This window comes from Mercenaria mercenaria, chromosome 11, assembly GCF_021730395.1.
Source record: "Mercenaria mercenaria strain notata chromosome 11, MADL_Memer_1, whole genome shotgun sequence".
NCBI classification, from domain to species: Eukaryota; Metazoa; Mollusca; class Bivalvia; order Venerida; family Veneridae; genus Mercenaria; species Mercenaria mercenaria.
This window is the reverse complement of record NC_069371.1, coordinates 31,835,496-31,847,554: the sequence shown is the minus strand read 5'-3', so window position 1 is coordinate 31,847,554 and position 12,059 is coordinate 31,835,496. Positions and strand designations below refer to the sequence as shown.

Below are 12,059 nucleotides of genomic sequence, written 5' to 3'. Positions count from 1 at the left end.
TATAATCAACATGTAAACTGTTGTATCCTCACCCCCCACCCAAACAAACCATTCATTTTCTTTTAATTTGATTTGACTAATGAAATTATTTGCTTCTTGGTAACATTCTTAACTTTTTGCAGGATATATTTTTTTGCCGTTCCTCAACTCTGACCCTTTCGGCGGGGGATTCCAATTCATCGAATTTGCTTGTTGAATTTAGTTGTGGCATTAAATTCCTTTTATCATTGGATTTTGTTTAATTATAAAGAGAAACCCATTTTCTTTTAACAAGATTACTGTCATTAGAGGAATCCCTTTAAGGGGAAGAAACAATTTAAGACTGATGTGTAAAGCTGCTTTGCTTGGTGTTGAGAACTTGTTTTACGCTTTTGTTCTAGCTATTCCAAAATTGATGTAACCAGCTTCCATGTTGTTGTTGTTGTTTTTGGTAGATTTATAAATTTTGTTCTTTAAAAAATGCTCGCTGGAAAATCAAAATTGTTTATAGTCCGTCAAGAAATTCCTATGTGCTTATGTGTGGTATTGTTTGATTATTTGCTAACTTTAAATAAAGCTTGCTATTTGTAATACTAACTTTTACTTACTTAATATTTACATTTACTTAATTACTTGCTTGTTTGCTTGCTTACTTACTTACTTATTTATTTGCTTATTAATTCCTTCATGGCTTACCAAAAATACATTTTAGAAACAAATTTATTTTAATAAAAAAATTCTGTGTAAATGCATTACTGTAAAATCATTTAATTTCGTGGGCATGAAATTTCGTGGTTTTGTTAATAATGGCAGTTTCGTGGGCATATGAATTTGTGGATTTCAATTTTTAAACACAAAATATATGGGAATTTTAATTGTTCGTTGGGATTAAATTTCGTGGATTGACTCAACCACGAAATCCACGAAAATTAGTCCCCCACGGATATTTATGATTTCACAGTTATATATCACTTTTGAAGACCCATGGACTTGTTTATTTTCTGTCAATATCATCATAAATCTTAGTCAATGAAAGGTGTCATTCCAAGCTTAGTGCAAAGCTAATTTGTGTACACCAATATTGTATAATGGAGTCACAGTAGGTTTGTTTCAGATTCAGTCTCTTCCCTAAAGGGAATAATTTGTACAGCCATTCTATTATTCTGAATGTTTTGTTTTATTAATGCTGAATAAAATGTTGTTGTTGTTGTTGTTGTTGTTGTTTTGGATGACAAGCAGACATTATTTCATAGGAATACTTAAAAATAACCACAACAATTACCTTGATAATGTCATAGCTGTAAGCACAGACAATGTGTTTAATTTAGTATTATCGTCAATTGTTGTATTTCTGAATGATCTGTCATTTAGAACCAAGGTCTCAATACAGAATGTCCAGTTATGATTGTTGTATGATAGTAAAAACAATAGCGTGTCTAACAAATGTTTTTTCCGCCATTCTTGTGGAAAATTTGTCGATGTCACACATTGCGCATAATCTGATTGGATGTAATTTTTTGGGGGGATGAAAATGACATTTTTGCTGATTGTTTTTGACCAGTTGGACAGTCAAGTAAATTCCATAACAACTGACAAGAGCTTTCTGTATAAAAAACTTTGTGTATAGACCGTCACAATCTGTGAGAGACACGAATAGTTAATTGGAAAGAAATCAGTGGCATTTTTTTTTTTTTGTGAAACTTGGTATCGTGTCTAGACTCTTATATCTTTCGTTCCTTTTTAAGGAAATGAAATTTTGTATCTCCATAATCCGGAAGCAAAAACAGTATACTGAATCATTAAATGTTGGAATTAATTTTAGAGAAATGCAGCATTACATTATTTAAGTGTTCTATTTACAGATTTTATTACTATTATTTACCAGATAAATCAGGTGGCCAGATCAGTAAGAAACTTTGTAAATCAATTGTTTCTTTTTACTGAGTATTTACACATTTAACTCTTATCATTCTGGATGCAACTGATTCAGCCTTTGCGACCTGTGCTGATCATGATTAGCCTGCACATTAGTGATTCCAGCAGATATGCAAATTTTGATTCCATACCTCATGTTTTTATTATCCCCCCGCGAAAGGCGAAGGGGATATTAGAAATGCTCTCTGTGCGTCCGTCCGTCCGTCCATCCGTCCGTGTGTCCGCAACGATCTTTGTCCGGAGCATAACTCCAAAAGTACTGGAGGGATTTTCTTCAAACTTCATACACTGATAGAACACATTGGGAGGAAGTGCAGTGTGCAAGAACAATAATTCTGCCTTGCCTATTTTTTGAGTTATTCCCCTTTATCTTATTTTCTTAAAATTTGTCCCTGTTTTTTGAGTTATTCCCCTTTATCATATTCTCTTAAAAAATTTGTCCGGAGCATATCTTTTTCATGCATGGAGGGATTTTGATATATCTTGGCACAAATGTTCACCACCACGAGGCGGAATGTCAAGCGCAAGAACCAGGTCCCTAGGTCTAAGGTCAAGGTCACACTTAGAGGTCAAAGGATACAAGAATGAAAACCTTGTCCGGAGCATTTCTTCTTCATGCATAGAGGGGTTTTGATATAACATGGCACAAATGTTCACCACCACAAGACAGAGTGTCATGCGCAGGTCCCTAGGTCTAAGGTCAAGGTCACACTTAGAGGCCAAAGGTCAGATACAAGAATGACTTTGTCCAAAGCATTTCTTCTTCATGCATGGAGGGATTTTGATGTAACTTGGCAAAATTATACACCATCATGAGACAAAGTGTCATGCGCAGTTCCCTTCTTTAGAATTACTTCCCTTTGTTGTTACTTTAAATAGCTTTTATTGTAACTTTTTCATTACTAGTCGTAGAGAAAAATCGAGACCACTTTTCTGTAGTACAACATGCATGCTACATCCAATTTTGAGGTGTACTTTTACCAGTCTCTACCTGGTAAAGATTTTTGTGTGGACTTTAATTTTTTTTTTTTTTTTTTTTAAGATTAACTTCCCTTAGTTGTTACTATAAATAACTTATATTGTAACATTTTTATAATTACAAGACCACTTTTCTGTGGTTCAACATGGATGTTACTTTCCAATTTTAGGTGTATTTTAAGATATCTCTACCTGGTAAGGATTTTTTTTGTTGGCAAAAGACTTACAATGATTACTAAACAACCACAAAATTAAAATTCCATTTGCAAATACAGCTGCTAGAGTAAAGAAATTTGCTGTGACTGGCGTATATTGTGACATTCTGGCACTCTTGTTCCCTGTTAGCTTTCCATTCCTTCTTTTTACAGTAGCCATATAGAAAAACATCATAGCTATACTGTTCATGAAAATTAATAAAATTTAGCAGTAAACCACCTCACCACTGACTTATTCTTTCTTCTACATCTTTAAAACCCCTGATGTGGACCACAACTAAACGGTTCTTTAAAGCTTTCCCCAAAATTAAAACTTTCAGACACTAACTTGCCAGGAACTTTAGCCTTCAATTATAATATGCCCGGCGGGGGGATTGGCCATGTCTAACATGGCTCTTGTTTTGATGTAAATGAGATGTGGAACCAAAATTTGTAGTCCTGTTTGGCTCCATATAACCTATACTGTGTTGGTGCCCCGTAAAACTCAAATAAATAAATAACCAGCAGACTTCACAGGAATGTACCTTGGGTAGTCCCAAGGACAGGTGTTCAATTTCAGATGTCCATTTTGCCTAATTTATATCAACACACAAAAACAGACAATACAATGTTCTTCAAACCTCATCCTGCAAGGCTTGCTTGATTTACAGAATATATGTTTAGCTGAACAGTGAGGAAAGCTGGAAGCTTGTTTAAATCATACACTAATGCCATATGAGGAGATAACACAGTTTTATGAATCTAGTGGTGCTCAAACAGTTGATTGAGTGACTGACATCCCAGGATCAGCAGCTCATTTTTAACTAGTTTGGCTGTCTGTTGAAATACACCCACTCTGTATCTTTTATTTGCATACATGTAGCAGTAAATAATATTGCTCCATTAACAACAGAAAAATGGCAGAATTTTATCTAAATTAATGTCTGATAATGTACCATATGAATTTAATTGACTGGCAATTAATTAAAGGAATACAGGAATGCTGTGCTATAAATGTAAATTTAATCAAAATTTCATCACATCTGTCTTGAATAAAAGAACTCAAGGTATTGTAAATAATATTAGCATCATGTTTTAACTTTTTTTTTCACAAGATATTCTATTAGACACAAATTGCTAACCTGAACCTAGGAACAACATATTAAATGAACCAAAGTTGAAGGATTGGCTATTAATTATGTCTCCCACCACACAGTGGTGTGGGAGACATTATTGATTTACTCCTGTCTGTGTGTCAGTCTGTGTGTCTGTCACAAATCTTGTCCGCACTCTTAAGTCGAACTTTTCTCATCTGATCTTCACCAAACATGAACAAAATGTGTCTGCCAATAAGTCCTCGGGCAAATTTGATAACTAGCCAAATCGGCCCAGGCCCTTCTGAATTATGGCCTTTGAAACTTGTTTTTGATAATCAAAGCACTGAAAATCTGATAAGGCAGTTGAGGTCTTAGTGCATGGTTGACTCATATACTACTATTCAGATGATTAGGCAGTTGTGGGAGACATGCGCTTTTCTCAAAAGCAGCTCTACTTTTGCCGGATGGTTTTTTACCGGGAGGGGGGTATTGAAATGGCGTTGTCCGTCCGTCGGCAGCCATTTCTCAGTAACTAGCTGGTAGAATTGCATGAAACTTGAAATAAACATGAACCAACATACTGCGATGATGCCTGCCAAGTTTTTTTTTGGATTGGTCAATTTCCCTTCAGAGTTATTGCCCTTGATTTAATGAAAAATCCACGTCTGCAGCCATTTCTCAGTAGTAAGTTGGTAGAATTTCATGAAACTTGAAATAAATATGAACCAACATGCCTCAATGATGCCTGTCATTTTTTTTTTATTTGGTCAATTTTCCTTTAGAGTTATTGCCCTTTAATTGTTTAAAAATCTACAGATTTGTACATAACAAACCAACCAATTGGTAGAATTTCATTAAACTTACTTCTTTCATTCTTTTCCATGAAAATTAATTATAAACATGTGAAGTTTTGTACCCACACCTGGTCACCACCTTGCCTTGGTCACCCCCCCCCCCCCCACCACCAAAAAAAACAAAAACATTCCTTTTTATTATTATTTCTTTTCAAACCTTCCATGAATATTTATCAGCATGCAAAGTTGTACCGTTCCCCCACCTCACTCTCCACTCAGTCTTGCCCACCACCCCGATCATGCATCCCCATCCCCCACTCATTTTTTTCTTTTTTTTATCATTTTTAATTTGCTATCAGTATTTATAATCAACATGAGAAATTTTTTACCCTCACTTGGTCAGCCCCGCTGCCCCCCCCCCCCCCCCCCCCCCCCCCCGAAAAAAATTCATTTTCTGTTAAAATGATATTGACTAATGAAATTATTTGCTTCTTAGTAACATCCTTAACTTTTTGCCGGATATATTTTTTTGCCATTCCTCACCACAAGCCCTTTTAGGCGGGAGATACCAATTCATCAAATTTGCTTGTTTTAAACAGCTTTTCATGAATCTTTTACCATGTATAATCAAATTCATCTTTGCATGACTGTATTCAGTTTAAAGGTATTTTAATAAAGAGTTAGTTATAATTACGTTTCCTTAGATGAAACTGTATGAAGTGTTATCTGGATTATGGCAAAGGCAGAACCTGTTCTGTCACTGTTAGATTTACATTTTTCACTGTGTCATATTACATAGTTACTGCATTTTAAATTTTTAAAACACCAAAAATAGTTACATGTCAGTCTACTGTATCCTCACCATAGTATACAAAAAGGCTGTAGGGGGACTGTATCCGTCACCATCTTTAGGGGGAATGATCTGTAATATAAGTAAATTTTCGATACATAAATGACATTAATTAAATCTATTTTCTTTTCAGAACAATACAAATTGCCAAACAGTCTGGTGGGTGGTTAATATCGGCCCTTGTAGGCTGTTTATTAATTTTATCACGTTTTTACTATAATTATTTCTGTCAATATAGTGGTAGTTATGACTGTGATGTTTCCAGTTTTACAATTTTGCACTAAAGTCAGATTTATGCTTCTCTCTTAATAGCAAAAGGTCTTACATTCTAGCCCATTACTCACTTTTGCAAGCAGCTTTGTCTTCTGTGTGATAGACATAATGCCAAGCGGTAGATGCTGGGTGAAATATTGACAAAAATGTCAGCATTTACCGACTTTCAAAAGTTTCAGCTTCAAACAAAAATTCTATTTAGACTCTCAGATACCCCATGCCTGCATGGATAAGACATATTTGAACTTTTTAAAATGCTGTCAGTTAATCATACCATGCAAACCCCAAAGGAAATAATTTGGAATTTTGAGGCTGTCTATCCGCTTAAGATTACTTCAAAAAAAAAAAGAAGAAAAAAAAACACTTTTAGTTTGATGTATGATAAAAGCTATTATTGTTTCTTTTACTTACACTGTTATAAGTTTTGTCTAGATACAGTGTGATCATGATGAAGGAGACAGTAAACAGTTTTAAGCTGTTTGTGTGGAATTGGCCAGGGTCAGATTTATAGATAAGAGGCAAATTACAGATTGAAATGCATATTTATACTTTAAGATAATAATAATTGCTAGAATTGAGTTTTTGTTTTTAATTGAAAATTAATTGAGTAGCCTTGATCTTGTAATTATGAGGTATTGACTTGCAGATGCGAATACATGCCTTCATTTAGCTAGCTTAAAGAAGAGCTGTCATTTTAGCAGTGGCCTCAGGAAAATTGGAATAGTGAAAAAATGTTACGGATGGCATATTATATTTGAGCTTATTTTCAGGTCTAACAGTGAAACCGGAGTAAGAAACCATGTCGCAGTTGGTGCTATCATTTGCAGGGAATTTTCTGCAGCGATTTGAAAATTGGCAAATTTAGCTCTTATCATCATCAGATTTCGCGACCGGGAGAGCACAAAATTCAGGTCTTGTAAACAGAAATCTAGATATTAGACATGCATTGCAGATAGTTTGTAATGATACAGATACAGTCATGTTAATATTACAATATTTTTATTTCAGGCATACTGACTTTTGTGTGAGGTTTTGAAAGTCAAGTAGGTGACTGTAGTCTGAGAAGCTCTGAAAACTGTTTATGGCCTCTGATGCAGGAAAAGTTTGAAGTTTAGTACTTGATGGAAGATTCGTCATTGAAATATCTCGCAAAAGGTATATATAGTTTGCAGGCTTTAAAACATTTCTGGTACAACATTCTCATTATGTATCAGCTATCAACCAACAGTTATGTTACTGACATGGAAATTGGGATTTAAAAGCCTGCATAAATCACATAAAATCCGGACAGAGTGTGATAGACGCCATACATAACAAAATAATCCTTTTAAATGCTTCTTTATGTTGGTGTCCTAACTTACCTTAAAAAAATAATTTACCAGAAAAGCGAATATTTCCTGTATTATTTCTTTATGTTGGTTCCTTTACACAGTTCTGAAAAATTTGTTTTGCCGGAAATAAGGAAATATCAGAACGTAATATTTCCTTTATCATTAAATATACTTATTGTTAACATTTTTGAGAGGATTTGAATTTCTGACATTTCTCTTGTGGTAAGATACTTATATTTTTTTTTTTTTGCTATTAAAGTTTATATAAATGGTAAATTAAGATGCAGTTCTCTTGTGGTAAGATACTTATTTTTTTTTTTGCTATTAAAGTTTATATAAATGGTAAATCTTTATAATACTAGAGAATCACATTTTAGTTTTCAAGTGTCTGTTAATTATAAGATGAAATGCAGAATTTATCGCTGAAGATCATTGGTGCACTTTACACAAGATTAATTAAATATATATAGCTAGAAGTTTACCAGAAATAGCTACACTTGACTAATAACATAGCCATGCAGGTGTTTAAAAAAAAATACAAGATGAATTGATACTAAATTGAATCTTAAAAATAGTTGGCTTACACATTTGAATTTCAGGAGGTGTTTTTGTTGATTGAAGAATTCATATCTTCTCTGTTCATAATATATATTAAGAACTGTTCATGAACATTTCAAGAACTTATTCATGAACTAATTCATAAAAAGTTTATGAGTTAGTTCTTTATAGGTAAAGTTCATTAATTTTTGTCCCATTCCGCTATCCTTGTTGAGAAGTTGTCGGACAGTTTAATATTGGTAAAGAATCAATGATCTTTGGTTAAATAAATAACCATTATATATAACTGAAATAATAGGGAATCGATCCTACCGACGAAAATCAGGATCAATCTCTCTACGGTAACATGAGATATACTATGGAATTAAAGAATGTGGTCTTCTGGCACATGCACAGAGCATCTGACTTCTGATTTTTTGGAAGAATACCGTTTTCCACATAACTTCTGACGTTTTGCACATCAGTACAAATATGTGCAGTATTGTTTTTTATTCCAAAATCTACCTTTAAATTGATACAAACGCATATATCTGGGCAAGCTAATGGACTGTATCAATTCCCAGTTGAGGCACTGCCTTATTTCGTATTATTGAAACTAGCAAAATAATCAAAATTATTCTATGTTCATTGAAAATAATTATTCTATCATACACTTAAGAAATCTTTTAACACAACACTTGTTTGCCAATTTGGTTATTTGAAAGGAATTTTGAAATTTTTGAATCATTATTATTATTATAATGTCATGATGAAATCTCAGTAAAATAGATTTGTCATAATTAGCTTATAATTATGTCTCCCACCACACAGTGGTGTGGGAGACATATTGATTTACTGCAGTCTGTATGTGTGTGTGTCTCTGTGTGTGTGTGTCTGTGTGTCTGTCTCAAAGCTTGTCTGCACTCTAAGTCGAATATTTCTCATCCGATTTTCACCAAACTTGAACAAAATGTGTTTGACCATAAGACCTCGGCCAAGTTCGATAACTAGCCAAATCGGTCAAGGCGTCTTGGAGTTATGGCCCTTGAATTACCAAAAATCGGTCTTTTTACTCTTGTCCGCACTCTAATTCGAATATTTCTCATCCAATCTTCACCAAACTTAAACAAAATTTGTCTGATCATGAGACCTCGGCCAAGTTTGATAACTAGCCAAATCGGTCCAGGCATTTTGGAGTTACGGCCCTTGAATTATCGAAAAATTGGCCTTTTTACTCATGTCCGCACTCTTAATCAAACATTTCTCATCCGATCTTCACCAAACTTGAACAAAATGTGTTTGACCATGAGACCTCAGCCAAGTTCGATAACTAGCCAAATCGGTCCAGGCATTTTGGAGTTACGGCCCTTGAATTATCGAAAAATCGGCCTTTTTACTCTTGTCCGCACTCTAAGTCGAACATTTCTCATCCGATCTTCACCAAACTTGAACAAAATGTGTTTGACCATGAGACCTCAGCCAAGTTCGATAACTAGCCAAATCGGTCCAGGCATTTTAGAGTTACGGCCCTTGAATTACCGAAAAAATCCGTCTGTTTACTCTTGTCTGCTCTCTAAGTCGAAACATTTCTCATCTGATCTTCACCAAACTTGAACAAAATGTGTTTGGCCATAAGACCTTACCCAAGTTCGATAACTAGCCAAATCTGTCCAGGCACTTTTGATTTATGGCCCTTGAATTACTGATTGGATCCACTCATCCAGACCATCTAATTGGATCCACTCGTCTAAAACATCTAGAGAAACTAACATTTTTCATAGGGGCAGTTGTGGGAGACATGCGCTTTTCTCAAAAGCATCTCTAGTTTTACTGACTGTACAACTACAACCCATTTTTGAAAAGTCACAAAAACACTTTCATGAAATGAAAACATTAATGTTATGAATTTTTTTAACAATTCAAATAAAAAAATCAACAACAATAAAACATACAATAACACTATTGTTTTGTAAAAGCAGTAAAGAAAAATAAATGTTTATGCAACTTGGTGTTGAAGACTAGGAGGCTATTGTGCTAGCTGTTATGTGTATGAGTCATCACACTTCCTTTTGCAGGTAAGTTCTTCTGTAGTTTCCATCCAGTTGAAATGAAATTTGGTATACATCATCAACTGAATATTATTGGGACTTTTATATCAGATAATTATTTTTTTGTCGTATTTAGCCCCATTTGTATTCTATGTCTAAATCTTTCAAGCATTTGTGTCCATTTATTGAAGGTTTGCTAATTTGAACTACTCTCATACACTTTCAGTAACTGTTGAAATAATGGTGATTGTAAAGGGGTCAGACTGCAGAAGTTCATTATTGTCTTGCATGTCAATTTGAATCAAATGTTAACCATTACCTTGCTAAATTTCTAAAATGGACTGGTCCATCATTCAGTTTGGGCAATACCATTTATTGTCGAGCCCGTAAAGGAGCGAAGACATAGTTGTCCAAATGGCTGTTCGTCTGTCAGGATTTCTTTGTCCGGACCATAAGTTTGTCGTTGATTGTATGATTTTAAAATAACTTGGCACAATTGTTCACCATCATGCGACGACATGTCACGCGCAAAACCCGTGTCAATATCTTAAAGGTCAAGGTCACACTTGGAGTTTAAAGGTCACATATGGCTATAATTGACCTTGTCCGGACAATAACTTCGTTATTGAAAGTGGGATTATGAAATAACCTGGCGCAGTTGTTTACCACCATGAGATGGTGTGTCGCGTGCAACACCGGGGTCAATATTTAAAAGGTCAAGGTCACACTTGGAGTTTAAAGGTCAAATATGGCTATAATTGACCTTGTCCGGACAATAACTTTGTCATTGATTGTTGGATTTTAAAATAACTTGGCACAATTGTTCACCACCATGAGAAGGCATGTCGCACGCAACACCGGTGTCAATATCTTAAAGGTTAAGGTCACACTTGGAGTTTAAAGGTCAAATAATTATGGCTATAATTGACCTTGTCCGGACAGTAACTTCGTCATTGAATGTGGGATTATAAAATAACCTGGCACAATTGTTTTATTTTGCACAAATGTTTGTCTCAGTGAGACAGAGTTTCGTGTGCAACTCCCAGTCCTTTTGACAGCTGGCGGGCTCGACATGTTGCCTTTGGGCATCTTGTTATTTGAAGGGGTGTTCACTGAAAATTTACTGACTGAATAGCTAACAGTGCAGACCAAGGTCAGCCTGCACATCCATGTAAAGATGTAAGCAAAAATATCTTAAGTAATTTCAGTTAATTTACTTACAAAAGGTATTTGTAATTATGACTATTTCAGTATAGTTGTAGGTATTTAATTAAATAAATTCCCTATTTCAATTTTCCTCAATATGTGTGAGATTTCAAAAGTATTTATAAAAGTAATTTTAAGATATTGGCAAAAACATAAGTGTTGCATAAGAGTATTTGTTAGGTGTTAGATGCATCATTACCTCCCTTTTATTACACACAAGCGTGCATGCTCTTGCAACTCTGAAGGATTTTCCAAAGGTAATAAAATTCTGTAAGGTTAATAGTATAATAAAAAGTTGACATTTCAACAAGTCACTCTTGGATTGGCAATTATTACATACTTCTGAAGTGAAGGAAAAGTCTGAAAGGTAAGCAATCAATGTTTCTAATCCAGTGTATTTAGGTATAATTTGATTTCACATCTTGGAATAACCTCAATTTAATCAGCTAGGAGTTTACAGGTTACAAGATTTTGAAGCAATATTTCCCAATCTTTATTTATCTATCAGACATTAAAAGATACCATTGATTTTTCTGTCTTCAGTCTGTTTGGAATTCCATGTGACAGGTCAAAGGAGGGATGGGAAACTAATACATTTTTATACGCCCGTCTGAAAGTATTATGGGAACGCCCCTGGCAGGTGGGCGGGATGGCGGGCAGCATCCACAGACATTGTCTGGAGCATATCTTCTTCATGCATGGAGGGATTTTGATGTAATTTAGCACAATTGTTCAACATCATGAGACAGAGTGTCATGTGCAAGAACCTGGTCCCTGGGTCTAAGGTCAGTGTCAAAGGTCAAAGGTCAAATTCAAGAATGACTGTCCGGAGTATTT

At 34.8% G+C, this 12,059-nt stretch overlaps 1 protein-coding gene across 3 annotated transcripts in view; it reads left to right on the top strand.

Annotated features, from left to right (window-relative positions):
* Positions 1-12,059, top strand: part of LOC123531790 (zinc finger CCCH domain-containing protein 10-like) — a 288,284-nt gene that overhangs the window by 24,399 nt on the left and 251,826 nt on the right. For all 3 annotated transcript variants that reach the window (XR_008365982.1, XR_008365981.1, XM_053517073.1), the window contains exon 2: positions 7,109-7,255. The gene's annotated coding sequence lies outside the window, so the exon portion shown is untranslated. The remainder of the gene's footprint in view (positions 1-7,108; positions 7,256-12,059) is intronic.